Genomic DNA, 17,674 nt, shown 5'->3' on the forward strand with positions numbered 1-17,674 from the left:
TTTACTCGTTGCTTCAAGTTTCAGTCAAAAACTTCGAGTATCTTTCTCGTTGCTTCAAGTTTCTTTCAAAAACTTGAAATTTCGAATATTTTCTCGTTACTTCAAGTTTCTTTCAAAAACTTGAAATTTCGAGTATTTTCTCGTTATTTGAAATATTTTTTTCGTTGCTTCGATAAATTTCTTGTTACTTCGAGAATTTTCTCGTTACTTCAAGTTTCAGTCAAAAACTTGAAATTTCTAGTATTTTCTCGTTTTCAAATAAAAATTTCAAAATTTCAAGTTTTTGGAAGAAACTTGAAGTAACAAGAAAATACTCGAAATTTCAAGTTTTTGAAAGAAACTTGAAGCAACGAGAAAATATTCGAAGTTTCAAGGTTTTGACTGAAACTTGAAGCAACGAGAACTTATTCGAAATTTCAAGTTTTTGAAAGAAACTTGAAGCAACGAGAAAACATTCGAAATTTCAAGTTTTTGAAAGAAACTTGAAGCAACGAGAAAATACTCGAAATTTCAAGTTTTTGAAAGAAACTTGAAGCAACGAGAAAATGCTCGAAATTTCAAGTTTTTGACTGAAACTTGAAGCAACGAGTAAATATTCAAAATTTCAAATTTTTGAAAGAAACTTGAAGTACCGAGAAAGATACTCGAAATTTCAAGTTTTTGACTGAAAATTCTCGAAGTAACGAAAAATTAATCGAAGCAACGAAAAAATATTTGAAATAACGAGAAAATACTGGAAGCAACGAGTAAATAATTGAAAAAACGAAAAAATACTCGAAGCAACGAGTAAATAATTGAAGTAACGAGATCCGTCTTTGAAAAAAATATTTTGTGCTACAAAAGTGGCAGCATTAGGCTTTCGTAGTTTGCCATGTATGAACATTATTTTTTCTTTTAGATGTATTTCCTAGTCCCCTTTAACTAGCTTAGATAACTTTGATTTATTATCCATTGTAATCAACACTTTTAGTGTGTTATCAGTAATATCAATATACGTACAATATACATACAATATACGTACAATCTGTCTAGATGTTGTGGCATCATTGTCCACTGAATGGAGCTAGAAGCGCTCATAAAATGACTGCGATTGTAAGTTTCATTCAACAGTTATCAGGGTCATTATATTTAGTCGTTAGTTCAGTTTCTGAGTGTTCTTCCATTGTTGACTTTAAAACTGATTTTACCAATTTTCCGTAACCAGGATGAAGTACTATTTACACTGCAGATCATGTATTTAGTTAAAGTGAAGACAAATCATGTAAATATTTGTTTAGGGATCCCTATCTTAAGTGGGAGAGTTTTCTGGGTATGCTGCACTATATGCCACAGAGGTTCCGCCGGTCATGTTGAAGGCCGACTAGATTCCTACAATACAGTAGGAAGAGTGTAGCAAACACAAAATCACCTGATACTTGGGACGTTCCGCGCCGCGACAAACAGTTATTTAAGGGAAAGAGTAATGTGTAATCCTGAAACGTAGTGTAAATTGGAGCTAATTAAGGTGCATTAACCTATGCAGAATTATCTTCATTAATTCATACAAATGGAAACACACTCAATTATCCTTTTCCTCCAGCTATAATACATTTTAGCACAGTGATTACTGAAAAAGGACATTGGAACAAAGAACACACATGAGATCAGTCAACATGAAGTTGATTTTCCTTTGGCCACAGTGAATTTATTATCAGAATGAGATAAAAATACATTTGAATACAGTTGAGGTGGAGTTAACGTTTTTCACTTGTATATTCTGAGCAATATCTAACAGAGCCTATTCAGAGAAGAGTACTGTGTTCTACTTACAATTCTAGGATACCAGTTCTCTGTCTTCGTAGAAAAACAGAACTGGCCAAACAACATATAAACGTCCTTGAAAAGTTGCCCACTCAGCAATATGAAAGCTCTATGACAGCAGACTGTCAAAAATCCAGTCTGGACGGAATAATTCAGTGATTAACAGGACGTCCATCGACATGTGTACATACGAGCGAGTGTGACCATCCGATCCCATCAGAAGCCTCTCACGACATGCTGAAGACCAATTCTAACCCGGATTTTCGCTGATCTACCTGAGTGAGAACATGAACATGAAGATGAAAACATTTTAAAGATGTAAACATTCTGAAGAGTAAAACCTGTCTACGACGGACAGTATATATACTAGAAATTTACGGATAATGAAAATAAAACTAGCACGAAAAGCTAAAACATTTTAATTAACGAAGACAATGCAATATAAACCACGGGCTATAGATCAACAACATCTGAAGGTAAGTCACCATACGTGGAACCATGGGGACTTACAATACATTTCTACCTGCATGGGCCCTAGCTGGATTTACATCCATTCAGCAGCTGACGATTAAAGATTATCTCTACAATATGTGTGAAGCACTGTAAAGGAAAGTAGGTGGTCGAACACCAAAATAGAATCGCATCAAAGAGTTACCGGCGCTAAAATGATTCACTAAGTGGTTTCTAAATTTTCAGCTTATAACTTTCCTCTGCGAACCTGGTCATCATCATCAGCTGCTTCATCTAAGGATACAATAGCTGGTACAACTTGCTTGGTACCACTCTTAAGGTGTAATTCCAGCACAGACCTCGTGACTGATAATTATTTGTATTTATATCTCCAGTGAATTCGATCAGCATTGTTTCTGTTGAGGGGAATTTTGGTGTTTTATATAAAGTTTACTAAGTATCGACATCTTCTACAGACTGAATTACCCTTCGGTACGGACTTCGACTCTTGTCCTGGATGTAATGGCTGTGCTGTTTTCAAAGGTTATTTCCGCAGTGGGGCTGGGTCGGACCACGTACTTACTGAACCTAAAAGTGGTATTAAACACATGTATAGTGTTACGTGATTATTGATGATTATTGAAATGAAACATTTTCCCCATGTAGAACGGAAAATACAACTTAATGAAATTTAAATATACATGAAGATACAATGAAGAGAAATTTGTTCCAAACAATTACCAAGTGTCATGAGAGTTTTATAATTCTGACACTCTCTGAAAAGCATACCACAAGCGACGGAGCCTTTTCATGTCTGGATAGGAATAAATACATTTCAACCACATATTAAGAATGGTAGTTCCATAAAACAGTCTCGCCCAGACATCAAAGTTAATTTCTCGCAAGGCTTTGGTGAATGCGTTCTATCATGTAATATTAAAACATCAACATTTATGTAAATATTTACCATTGTTCAGTTCTTTCTTCTTATTTTAAAGTTTAGTGGGGGGAATAAAAACAATCCTTAATTTTGACTTACATAAACCTAGAGCAACGTTCTATACTGGTCGCTGTCAACTGTATCCCGAACAACGCATCCTCATCTCTTTGAATGACGATTGTCATTTTCCTCCTCTTCTGTTCAGCCTTGATCAAAGCGCGAAAGGTGATATTTACACGAATCACTTAGTATTACTTGAACAAAGCAGTGAACATCACTAGAACATGGCGGTCAAAGTAGTGAACATCACTTGAACATAACAGTCAAAGCAGTTAAAATTACTTGAACGTAGCAGAGCAAAGCAGTTAACATAACTTGAACGTCTTGATTGTAAACCAAAAGTCACTGTGTTCTGTAATCTGATTGGTTGAAAAACATGATCAAATGGTATTAGATTCCCGGAAACTGCAAGACTATTCACTGCGTATTGACCTCGTAAACAATTGTTTTGTTGTGTCATCAACAGTGGTGACGTATTTCAAATCATATTGTGACGTAAAGTCAGAATGACGTCACAAATGAGCAACTCCAGACGCAGCCATGGGAACCAGCTGAAACGGCCTGTTGATGACACTTCACTGCTGTACCCATTCTCGATGTAAACGAGTGCAGACAGTAAAACCCTTTGGTTTACTTTTGTGTTTACAATGTCGATAAACATCATATGTTGGCCAATTTCCGGGTGTTATTGTGTATTTGAAGCACGGGAATGTTCCATTTGAAAGTTCCGGCTGACGCCGTCGGTTCCAAATGCATTCCCGTGCTTCAAATACTCAATAACACCCGGAAATTGGCCAACACATGATGTTTATATCCTAAATATACCAGAGCAGAGCAGTATTACTTGAATACAGAGGGGGAAACATGACTGGAACAGAGCAGGGCAAAGCAGGAAATGATTGACCATTCCTTCAATATACAGCGGCAAAGCAGTCAACATTACTTGAGGAGAGCGGGGCAAAGCAGTGAGAACTACTGGAATGTCGCGCAGTTTCAACACGTACGTCCTGGTTAATCGCTTGCCGGGTCAGCGTTGTTTAGGATTCATTGGGCACAGAGATGCATAGTTATTGAGAGTCCTTATAACGTTGTGTATACTATATTACGCGCACATTTGACTAGATTCACAAATGGCACGCCCATTGCTCTGAGCGTTTCCCTGACTGACACCAGTTTTTATGACAACGCGAAAATCAGTTTGCCGCTAAGAGAAAAAGACACTGTATACGTGAATCGATAAAACTCTCTTGCCTTAAGAGTAAGCATCCTTCTCTACCGGTAGCACCAATAAACCACACAATCTCTATTAAGCAGTTTGTGTTCGTTTGTTGTCTGTTGTCACATCCAGCAATGATCTTGTAATTCATATTAATTCACGGCTTACAGAGAAAGAGTGAATGTCAATTCAAAACCACAAGTAATGGTACAATGTCATGACGCACTTCATGTGTGGCAGTAGCCGTGTATATTGTATCCAGTGGAAGGACCCCTGACCAACCAATAATGTCAAAATTGTTTCACACTTTGTATGAACTATACAATCATAAGAGATTAGATTCATTCTCATCGTTCTCATCCTGAGACGTTTTCATCGGAGGTCTGTAACAAAACAATGTATTATCAATAGTCTTTGAGTGCTTAAAGTTAGTGTTAGTGAACATAGAATGGTCACACGTATCCCCAATACTTTGAATAATTTTTCTATATTTTAACCGGTGAAGTAAGTGTGTATTATGAACGACCTTACATATATATTTAAATTTATACTTTGGGTATATCCGGAAAGGTGTGGTGAATTACGTACCTGGAAATATCAAGAAATAGATCAGTGTGTTAAAAAGACTGAACTATGTATAATATATCCGGAAACAGACTATGTTCGTGGCGAATTGCGCGAGTACAAACAAACGATGCGACACGATTGTGTAACTACACAATGGACATTTGAGATGACTCTGCAGTTAATGAGCATTATCACATGCCGGGTCAAGCATTCGTTTGAAAGATGTGGTACTGCCATTGCTCAATGACAGCTTTCTTGCAGCGAATTTGAACAACTGAACTTTATACCTAGTGTCCTGGTCATGTCCTTACTTTCTCTACTAGGAAAAGATCAGGCATCATAACCCATCTTTTAACAATTTGCTTCTAACGTTGACATTTTGTCATTTACTTCCTGTATCATAATTAGCTCTTCTGAAAAACACCCATACGTACTGCTTGGAACATTTCATCTGTTGTCTTCTCTTGCAGAGGACTATTATTAGTATTGCTATGACGACCACTGCACATGAAATTCCGATTGCGGCTGGTATATTGATCGAGCTTTCTGCAGAAAGAAAACAGTTTGAAATCATTCGAAAATGCAAAGTATCACACACGTATCACATTATAACATTTATTACAGTTAATACTAAAGAAAATACTTCTGCACTTGACGATACTTCCATTGCGGAAACCCCAACTTAGGTCAAGTCCATTCATAACATCGAGTAATGGTGCAAGGTGATGAGGTACTTCGTGTGTGGCAAGGCAATGGGTGTATACTTTCTGGGTGATAAACGGAATCTCCATCTCTCTCCATCTTTTGCTCACGACGAATATCTGTCATATTGCTGATGCAATTATTATTCATTAATCCATGTCGGTTATGTGAATTAGCAGTGCTATACCCTGGACAACAATGTTTATAATGTTATAGATTGTACATGCAGTCAGCAAGGGGCAGTGATGTGTATTTAGATTTGCAACAGATTAAGTCTAATCTGGAAACTGTTAGAATATGCTACATTATATCTCGACACAAGACCAGCATTTCTTATGATCAGCCTGGACCGTGATTGGATATTCTTCCCAGACTAAGTCTTGCTTTATTCACTACTCTTGTATTAAACTGCATTTCTGCTTTCAAACTATTTCCTAACAGCCATAGTGGCACCTTTGCACTGTAATGGTTTTGTATTACTATTTCAAATATTCATGTTTTTAGTTTCTTTGTTGTTTGTTTTGTTGGACAACTAGTTTAATTCCTGGCTATCCTTTTCGTTTTCAACTATTAAAATTCCCCGAATATTCACGCAGATGCAGGTTTTAATGACTTTTCTTGATAAATGCCAAATGAGTAGTCTCAGTTTAATGCCAAAATTACGTTGAGTTCTCATCGGAAGCTCTCAACACTGAATCATCTATTGATAAAACATATTAACTGTAAAACATCAGTGACAGACATTCACGATTATGGGTGTTTGTATTTTTACAATAAGAATGTAAAAACAGGACAACTCAGAAATAATGCAACATGTTCTGATTTGAAACCCAAAACCCACATATGTTAACTTGTAATTACGCCAGTTATAATAAGATGGCGCACATGGGACTAATGCATGCTCAAGGCGTTGCTGTTTTCTCCCTCGATCATTGGATGTCAATCTCAACGTCACATCGTATTTTAAATCTCAACTCCTTGGGGAGTTTACAACTCTTGCTGCCACTAAGCGCACCAAGTTTATTGTGGCTCTCTCGTGTTAATGAGATACCCAATCACAGCTGGGTTGAATAATACCCCCTGCTTCATTACCTTTGTCAATAACTACTTCAGGATCTTCATCTGGAATGGAGAAAAGAAAGGTTATGGTATGAATTAGGAAAAATATCCAAAAAATAGGAAATTATACAATGGATGAGATGGGAAATATGAAGGTTCGAAAGACATGAAACAATATTACTGTACACAAAAAGGTGATTCATGAAATGTTACTCATAGAGTACACAATGATGATGTTATATGTGAGAAAACAGGAGAAACCAGTCAAAGGTGTTCTAAATACTATCTCACCTGAACTCACATCCTTTGTCATCGTTGGTAAAATTCACCAGGAATCAAATGCATGCACATTTATGTCTCCTTTCTTGGTTTTTTGAAGTAGAAAACATGGTATAAAATATTAATGGAGTGAAAATATAACAGGAGGTGTTTCTGGTTATCCATGTAAGGGTTACAACAACAAATGAAAACTGATGCGTCAAATGGCAGCAAAGAAGATTGAACAAATGACCCGAAACATCATTTCCATAACACTTTCGAAAGGCGAGTGGGCAATGAAGAGTGCATGATGAAGGTGGGTAAGAGCAGAAATACAAGATCTTAACTTGTTGTTACTGTGATTGGTCATGGCAACGAAATCGATTCCGTTAGCCACTCACAAAGTAAGCACTGATGCAAGCTGTAAAAACTATATTTCGGACCCACGATACATTATCAAAATTGTATACAGTGAAAATTCAATTTCTGTAGAGCAGTAGGCACATCATTGTCTGTTATCCTCATATAAGTATTAACATTAAACAAAAGAATACTTTGACTGAAGTAGTAGTTGGTGGGTGGGTGGTTAGTCGTTTAACGCCGCACTCAGCAATATTCAGGCTATGTGGTGGCTAGACCAGACAATCTAGCGATCAACAGCATGAGCAGCGATCTATGCCATTGGGATTCGATGACGCGCGATCCAACTCGCCTATTAGAAGAGCGGTAACCAACTCCTAGGACAAAGTTGCAAAACATAGAGTAGTCTCTTTCCATGTTATGATATAACGATACATTGTTCCCCAGATTTGTAAGCCTTAGCTCAAGATTGGTTGGATTTTGCCGTAGAAATCTTAAGGAATGTATCCGGAGAAAGAGATTATTTAGTATATAAGTTTTTGATCTGATATAACGCCTTTCCGACTATTTTACTCTGAACCTCACAAGCTCTTGAAAACAGGTTCTGGCATGAAAGCATTATTCCGAGATATTTGTAATAAGAAAAGCATTCTAGTCTTTCAGAGCAAATAAACCATTTTTCATATTTTGAATACAAGAGTCTTAGTTTTTTTCGGTATTAATCCACAGTCCCCACTTTTTGCAACATTTCCTTCTGCAATTTTATGATACTATCTCCGAATATGGCGATGTGGTCCGCAAATAATAAGATAGTGTGAGTGAGTTAAAATTTAACGTCACATCGGCAATATCTCAGCCATATCGTGACGAGAACATCTAATATCAAAATTAATTATGTGTCTGCTATAAAACCTGTCAACGACAGACAGTAAAACAACTAGAATATCACAAATGGAATTAAAACTAGCATGGAAAGTTAAAAATAACAACACCATTTGGACAATACACTATAAAATCAGGCTACAGATCGCCAACAACTGAAGGCAGATCACCACACTAGGACCATGGGGACTCACAGTGCCCTTGCTACCCACATGGACCCCAGTTGGATTTACACCATCCCTTCAGCAGCTGGCGAGTGTACAATATGCTAGCCACAATTAAAACAACACGAATACTACGATTAAAAACAGTGGTAGACTTAAATTTACTATCAATGTTTTTGGACTTACGTACCCTCTCAGGAGGACAATAATTTTACAATACTTCAACCCCCTTTGAGGGTACAGCCACTAACAATTCTAGTTACGAATCCAAACTACCAATTATTAAAATACATCTTTTTACAGAAACATATTGCTCAAAATTCAGTCAAAAAATCAATTTCTTTTAAAAAACCAAGAATTAAATGAAAACTAACGCGGCTAAAAAGATCCTTCATTGTTTTAACTGAAAAATACATATCCCTTGTGATGGAGAATTCAACACAGTCAAGCAGAATATGCTTGACTGTAACTCTCTCATCACAAGGGATACAGAAAGGAGGATCCTCACCTTTTAACAGGTACGCATGAGTATATCTAGTGTGTCCAATACGACATCGTCGTAGAATAACCTCTTCAAATCTGGACTGACAACCCAAGTGGGTATAACCAATGTAAGGTTTTATCTCATGTAATTTATTCATACCCACTTGGGTGTCCCACTTCTTCTGCATCAGGTCACGGATATAACATCTAATGGTGGCTTTGTAATCAGTGTAAGGAATAAGCAGTGGTGTCATAGATTTGTTGAGTGCTGCTTTAGCAGCAAGGTCAGCCAATGTGTTACCAGAGATCCCTACATGGCTGGGTAACCAACAGAAGACGATGTCGTATTGGCCAGTAGCAAGATCATTATACAATTCAATAATTTCTATTAAAAGTGGATGTTTACAAGAAATATTTTTAATAGCCTGAAGGCAAGAAAGAGAGTCGGAATATATTATATATTGTTTGCGTTTAGGGTGTCTCTGAATATACCTAAGAGCTGTCAATATGGCGTTAGCCTCTGCGGTAAAAATAGAACTATTATCGGGTAATCTAGAAGATATTGTTCTGGATCCAATGACAGTGGCACAAGCCACAGCGCCACCGTCCTTGGACCCATCTGTAAATAAGGATTTATAATTGCTATATTTATGTTTCAATTGATTATATTCTTGTTTATACTGTAATTCGTTGGTTTCTGATTTTTTAAATGTCGTTAATGTTAGGTCAACTTGTGGCCTAACCAATTGCCAAGGAGGAGAAGAAAGAAGACGGGAAGGAGCTATATTTTCCAGCTCAATGCTAGAGGCTGCAAGAAATGGCTTAATTCTGAGCCCAAGAGGCGGAACAAGGGAAGACTTTTTGGTATACAAATCCTCGTAGAGAGGATTAAAGACACAATTAAATGCGGGATTAGACTCATGTGAAGCTAATTTTGTAATGTATTGTAAAGATAGTTTTATACGACGTAAGTTGAGAGAAGGCTCATCAGCTTCGACGTATAGACTGTCAATAGGAGAGGTTCTAAAAGAACCGAGACAAAGACTTAGGCCTTGGTGGTGCACAGGATCAAGTAGTTTTAGGTTGCTTTGACAAGCTCCACCATATACGATGGAGCCGTAATCAAGTTTAGATCGGATCAGTGATCTATATAAGTGAAGAAGGGTAGACTGATCCCCTCCCCATTTTGAATTTGAAACAACCTTTAATAAATCGAGTGCCTTCAGGCATTTGGCTTTAAGGGATTTAATATGCGGCAAAAAGGTCAAATGTGAGTCAAAAATAAGTCCCAAGAATTTAGCCTCCTTGACCACTTTGATTGGGGTACCACTGAGAAATAGTTCTGGGTCCTTATGGGGTTTGTATTTACGACAGAAGTGTATACAATTCGTTTTTGATTTAGAAAATTTGAAGCCGTTTTCAAGACACCATTTATCTATTTTGTTTAAACACAACTGCAGTTGCCGTTCAATAGTATGCATATTTTTACCACGGCAAGAAATATTAAAATCATCCACAAATAAAAATCCATCGATTAAATCGTTTAAAACTTTAGATAAACTGTTGATCTTGATGCTAAAAAGAGTGACAGCCAAAATACTGCCTTGTGGAACACCCTGATCCTGATTGTAATGATCAGACAGGGTAGAACCCACGCGAACTTGAAATTGCCTGTTATTTAAAAATTTGGCTATGAATTCAGGCAAACGACCTCGCAAACCGAAATCATGTAAATCTCTTAAAATACCATATTTCCAGGTTGTGTCATATGCTTTCTCAAGATCAAAAAAGATAGACACAGCATGTTGTTTATTAATCAGCGCATTTTTCACAAATGATTCTAAACGCACTAAGTGATCGACTGTACTTCTGTTTTTACGGAAACCACACTGTATATCTGTGATAAGGTTATTAGTTTCCAAGTACCAAACTAGTCGATTGCTTATCATGCGTTCCAAGGTCTTGCAAACACAGCTAGTTAGTGAAATAGGTCGATAATTGGACGGATCCGTATGATCACGTCCAGGTTTAGGTATTGGTACTACTATGGCGTCACGCCATGAGGGAGGAAAGTTACCCGATGTCCAAATATCATCAAAAATATTTACAAGAGTTTCAAGGCAGGATTCTGGTAAATGCTTCAAGAGTTGATAATGTATGTTATCAGCTCCTGTAGCAGTATCATGAGCTTGATCAAGAGCAGTATGGAGCTCATGAATAGAAAAAGTTTCATTATAATCTTCCCCATTATCTGAGTTGAAATTAAGAGTTTTCTTTTCTTGTTCTTGTTGATACTGCTGGAATTTAGGTAAATAATTAGAAGAGGAAGAATGTTTAGCAAGGGTTTCGCCCAGTTTATTTGCGATATCTGATTCATCCGTAAGTAACTGATCTCCATGTTTAAGATGATGGACAGTAGATTTAGCACCTTTACCTTTGATTTTCTGGACCATGTTCCACACCTTGGACTTAGGTGTCCGAGAATTTATTTTAGATACATAATTTTGCCAAGATTGGCGTTTGTTCTGTTTAAAAGTACGCCGCGCTTTAGCATTTAAAATTTTAAATTTATTTAAATTATGCACCATAGGATGGCGACGGAAATAATGTTCTGCTTTTTTCCTTGCCTTCCTAGCTTGTTTGCACTCATCATTGAACCATGGTTTTCGAATATGTGGAACTGCAGAGGACTTTGGTATACACTGATCAGCTATGGAGTTCAATTCATCAGAAAAGCATTTAATAGCATCAGGAACGTCAATAAACCGTTCTTGTTTAAGGTTTTCAACACACAGTGTTTCATATAAAGCCCAGTTAGCCTTTTTAAAATTTCGCCTTGATGATGGAGGAACATCAGATGGAGTTACAGAATTTAGTATAGTAGGAAAATGGTCACTTCCACAGAGGTCATTGTGGACTGACCATTCAAATTCATTTAGTAGTTCTGAATTTGTGAGTGACAAGTCGAGAGCAGAATAGGTCCCTGTCCCAGGGTGTAAATATGTGTTAGAACCGTCATTATATAAGCATAAATCGTTATCGGAACAGAACTCTTCTAATAGTTTACCTTTAGTATTCGTAGTTGTACCGCCCCAGAGTGGGTTATGGCCATTCAAATCTCCCATAATAATACACGGTTTGGGAAGTTGATCGTATAAGGTTTGAAGGTCGGTTTTCTGAAGAGGTGTAGACGGTGAGGCATACAAAGAACATAATGTAAGAGTAACATGTAAAGTGAGTCGGACGGCAACTGCTTGAAGATTAGTAGTGAGTGAAATGGGGCTATGGATAACATTCTGCTTGACTAAGATTGAAGATCCTCCAGTGGCTCTGTCACCCGGAGTTGAGAAACAATGATAAGCATTGAAATGACGTAGCTCAAAAACATCTGTCTGCTTTAAATAGGTCTCCTGCAGACAGACTGCTGACGGCGTACAATCCTGGACCAATAACTGTAACTCATTATAATTATGCCTTAGTCCTCTGCAGTTCCACTGTACAATATTGTGGGAGTAAACTATCTTTTAGGGGGGTTTATTGGGGATCTACCCCGTACCTTTTTGGTGGGCGACAAGCTGTGTGCCCTAAAATGGACATTTTCGGACACGTCCATGTCCTCAAGTGATCCATATTTGTTGAAAAGTTTAATCTTATTTTCGGACCCTTTTGGGGCTCTGCCACTTTGTTTTCGGGAAGAATTCGGCTTATGTTTACTTTTGACTTTAACAGTTTGTTGCACGTTACACAACAATTGAGACCTTGTGGTAGATTGAGATGACACATTTTGAACACGAACTGGTTCTGGTTGACTTTGAGACGTGCCAGGAAGTGACTCAGCAGTTTGAGTAGCTATTGCAGGTGCAAAAGTTTGTGGGGAATCAGTGTTCACCCACGTCAAATCTGTTTGGCACGCTGAAGTTGATCTGGTTGATTTATTCGTCGCCTCAGATGATGTCTTTGTTTTTGAAGCATACGTTTCTGTTAATTCAGATCTTTGAACAAGCTGTTTTGCTTCTGAAAAACTAATATTTTGGGTATATTTCAGTTTGTTTATTTCCATCTGCTGCTTCCATATTGGACACTCTTTTGAAAAAGAGGAATGGTCTCCTGAACAGTTAGTGCATTTCTTATAACTACTGTCACAATCTTCTGTTGTGTGTGTCTTCTCACCACAGTGAGCACACACAACAGACAATGTGCAAGTATTGACGCCATGCCCATACTTCTGGCACTTGAAACATCTCAGTGGATTCGGAATATATGTTTCCACTTTGATATGACAGTAACCAGCCTTTATGGATTTAGGAGCAGTGGGAGTAGAGAATGAAAACAAATAGGTGTTTGTTTGTTGGATCTCATTGTGTTTACGGGTAGTGAAACGTTTTACATACAACACACCTTGTTCCTTCATCTCTGAGGCAATATCAATTTCCAGCATATCAGCAAAAAGGCGGTCTCGGTCTCTCACTATGCCTTTGCTGGTGTTAAGCGTTCGGTGGGCAGAGACTGACACGGGAATGCCGACAAAAGATTTAGTTGCCAGGAGGTTATTTGCCTGTTGTCTCTTATTACATTCAATAAGAAGTGAGCCTGTACGCAAACGTCTAACATGTTTAACATCTCCTGCTATGCCTTGTACGCCTTTTGAAACAGCAAAAGGGTTCAGCTTCAAAGGAGTCTTGTCAACAGTCTCAAGTACTATAAAACGTGGCCAATAGTCAATAGATGTGGACGGTCTTTGTTCATTAATATCAGGATCCGTATCAAGAGGACGTTTTTTCTTGGTGATAGGGGTTTCGTAAGCCATAATTAATGTTTTCAGGTTCATCATCCGAGCTCCCCACCCACCACGGAGTATCACAAGGACAATGCTAAAAACAAGTGGGTCTCCAACTTGCAGCACCAAGGATATTCGGATGATATACTCCAGCAGAAGAGTTATAAATAGCTAATCCACCAGATTGGCCCATGAGCCACCGCCTTCTGGCATAAGACTCTAGGCAAAGAGCAAAACAGCATATTGCAAATCATTCACATTTGATATGAATAAATGAACCAAGTCCAAATGTAAAACATTTCCAAATTAAATTTGTGCAGTGACGTACAAGTCCATACACAGGGCTTGGCGTGACCAGCCGATTGATAGAATCGGGCCGATTCTACCACCCGTCAAGGTGAAGTAAGGGCCAAAGTGGTGTGTTGAGCAACAGGAACACGGTTCAGGCTCCTACTGCCCTCACCCACCAGACTACCGTCCTCCATCGACACGGGACGCAACCCACGGCAAACAGGTTGCCCAATTCGGTTGCTCCTTGCAACCAGCAATGGGGTGCTATGGACCTACTTGACCCGGGCCCACACGGGGGTTTGAACGGCTCTTGGCATTAGCCAGCACCCACCACGAGGAGGTGGCCGTTCACGGGTGCCAATAATAAGATAAATAATACATCTACAGACTCATCAATGAAAGCACCGGAATATTCGCTATTCAGAATATCGTCCACGAGTTCTTGTTCGTCAAGTATTAATGTAAAAACTTAACTGGTGATGTCTAGAAGTGCTGTAGCCTATAATTATTTGGATCGTCTCTATTTCCTGACTTGTGCAGTGGGACAATAAGGCCCAAGTGGCAGGATTCTGGCAATTTTCCCGTATCCCGTTTACAAGACGCTGGTAAAACGGTGGCAATTCACGACATGTAGCTTTGATAGCCCCCGTCGGGATGCCATCTGCAACAGGGGATTTACCGTTTTTCAGGTTATAAACTGTTTTTTTTTCTAATTTCATCCTCTGTCCTTGCACTGATCACAATTAGTAGCATCATGATTATTAGTAAAGTGGTTTACATCATCACCAAATTGGGATTTATGATCACCATGTAGGTTGAGCAATGAACTTAACTATTCAGACCAGTTATAGGCTGATATATTACCATAACTACAGTCATTGGCCAAAAGTCTGTTCGCAAATCATGTTACATTGCCCTTGTTTTGAGCCGCAGGCTGGCTTTGAAACCGCCTCGTCGTGTTGATAAGCCACCAATCGTAATGCAGTTCGGGGTACAAATTTCACAAGTCACAAAATATGTGTTGCACCATAATGCGCGATTACCTCCCTTTCTTTGTTTACATTTTTGTCGTCTGCTATCATGCCGTCTGTCAACCGAGAATTGACACCTGATCATCAAAGAAATCTAATTGTTGAGTTGGATCAACTAGGCCAATCAAGCTACGAAATTGCTGATTTGACAGGTATAAACCCTAGAACCATTCAGAAAACTTTAAAGCGTTTTTTGGAGCGCGGTTCAGTGAAATCTTTGTCGAGAAGTGGGCTGCCTCGCAAATCGAACGACGACTTTTTCGTGTTGTGAAACGGAATCGCCGTCAAACTCTTGGGGATTTGACAGCACAAGTCAACAATCAGGTACAGACGACAGTGTCTTCTCGCACAGTCAGAAGACTATTCACTGAGGGGTACCGTATACGTGTGGTAAGCAAGAAAATCACCATTTCTCGTGTTAATAGAGAGAAGAGACGCCGATTTTGTCGGACAAAATTGCACTGGAGAAGACATCAGTGAGAAAATGTTATTTTTAGTGATGTGACACAAGTCCAGATCGGGAAAGACAGAAAAGTTTATGTGTGGAGAAAGTCGGATGAACGGTTGCGACCCGATTGTTTGGGGATTCGTCCGGAACGTTTTGGATAGTGAAAATTCTGCTTTTACTCCACGTGTATGTTACTTGCCACCACAAAACTCTTCTCTATTTTTACTGGAGTTTTCTACCTTTTTACATCATAAAAAACGGAAAAGTAACATACTTAACCGAGCAAAACCTATGCACTGGTAAGAAACACACTTGACGGGTTCACTTACCCGTCACAGTATGGTAATATTGTAGTGATTAACGTCAACACGCACACAAACTGCATTTAGTACAAAATGCCACTGCAGGACATAAATCCGTGGACGCAAAAAAAACATGTCACTTTCATCCCGAGGTTATTACATTGTTGCCGCAATGTTCTGTTTGAGGTGCTCGTCTATGGGTACATATCATGTCCAGGAATGGCCCCAATCTGTTCAGTAAGTCTTGCACAGAAGTACAACATAGTCAGCAGTCGTAGATCTGTTTATACGATGCTTCGATCTGCTAAACATGCCGCCTTCGAGGATATCGATCTTCTCACACTGCTCATTTCCTGTGCAACCATCTTTGGATCAAATCAAAACATTCTCCATCTCTTTTTACATCCAAGGCCAAACTCAAGGCATAGTATTTAAATAGGTACTTGAGCATTTAGAGACAATGAAGTTTAATATCGTTGTTTGGCCAAAATATGAACACCAGAAGTAATTCCTTACGAATTCTGAGGACTCACCCGACGTGAAACTGAAGCATCGAGACCTTTGACAGTCGGAATGGTGCACACAGTGAAACGATCCGTTCTTTGCTATGCCAGTCACGTTCAATTCCGATCGGTTCGTGGGTAATGTCTGGTTTCTGCCCACTCCATCATGGAAAACCTGGAAGGTTTCATAACAATAAAAAACATGTCAACATCTAGAGATGACAAAACTGTATGGATGGTCAAAATCTTTATATTCATAATAGCGACGTTTCGGTACAGTTCCTACTACCGTTTTCAAGCGCATCAGCATAAGACGAGATGTTACGATATAAGAAATGTTGCTACACCCTAACAGCGCTATTGTTAATATAAAGAAGCTTATCATCCATAAAGCTTTGTCATCTCTATTCCACCAACTTCTAGAATGCCATTCAAAACGTACATATCTATATAATTTAGGGACAGAATCCCAGTAATCGATACAAGAGTCCAGTTAACGATAGTGCCTTAAGTATAAAACGTGGTAAAGAACCATTATCAAGGACTGATCACAGTTGAACACAACCTTCCTCAGCAAATCCAATGCATTACTGTGAGACTGGCCGATAAAAATGCTTGTGGAGAATTCCAAGGGCTCATGAAGCAGTACCAATCAGTCTCAAATACTCAGACGTGTACCATGCTCACAAGTCATCAGGGGGTGACACATCCTACGATCCACTGTACAGTTAACTGTCATTCCTTCACCCCGCAGTACGGCTAAACATGAACTCTTACCTCACAGAACTGCTACCTGTACTCTCTTCACCCCGCAGTACGGCTAAATATGAACTTTTACCCCACAGAACTGCTAACTGTACTCTCTTCACCCCGCAGCAGGGCTAAATATGTATTTTGTGTGAAAGCAAAAATCGCTCTCCGTTAGTGGAATTAAGTCAAAATGAGTTGAAATTTCTGTCATGATACTCATAAATGTACTTTCATTCGTTCAAATCCTCCAAGCATTGGAAAAGATTATGTGGAGTAAAAGGACATATTCTCGCCCATGGGCCAATATGTTGGGTAAGATTTTGTTAAATAGCTCTAAATTAACGGAATTAAGTCAAAATGAGTTGAAATTTGTGCCATGATACTTATGAACATGCTTTCATCCATTCACAACCTCCAAAACATGGAAAAAAGATGTATTTTGGGTGAAAGGAAATATTCTCTCTGTACTCTCTTCACCCCGCAGTACGGCTAAATATTAACTTTTACCCCGCATAACTGTTACCTGTACTCTCTTCACCCCGCAGTACGGTTAAATATTAACTTTTACCCCGCATAACTGTTACCTGTACTCTCTTCGCCCCGCAGTACGGATAAATGCTAACTTGTACCC

The 17,674-nt window shown here is 38.7% G+C and overlaps 1 protein-coding gene across 1 annotated transcript in view; it reads right to left on the reverse strand.

The window, feature by feature from the left end:
* LOC137289462 (uncharacterized) overlaps nt 1-16,444 on the reverse strand; it is a 39,199-nt gene extending 22,755 nt beyond the window's left edge. The window contains exon 1 of the mRNA XM_067820859.1: nt 16,324-16,444. The gene's annotated coding sequence lies outside the window, so the exon portion shown is untranslated. The remainder of the gene's footprint in view (nt 1-16,323) is intronic.
* Between the last annotated feature and the right edge of the window lie 1,230 nt (nt 16,445-17,674).

The sequence above is a fragment of the Haliotis asinina genome, chromosome 1 (assembly GCF_037392515.1).
Source record: "Haliotis asinina isolate JCU_RB_2024 chromosome 1, JCU_Hal_asi_v2, whole genome shotgun sequence".
NCBI classification, from domain to species: Eukaryota; Metazoa; Mollusca; class Gastropoda; order Lepetellida; family Haliotidae; genus Haliotis; species Haliotis asinina.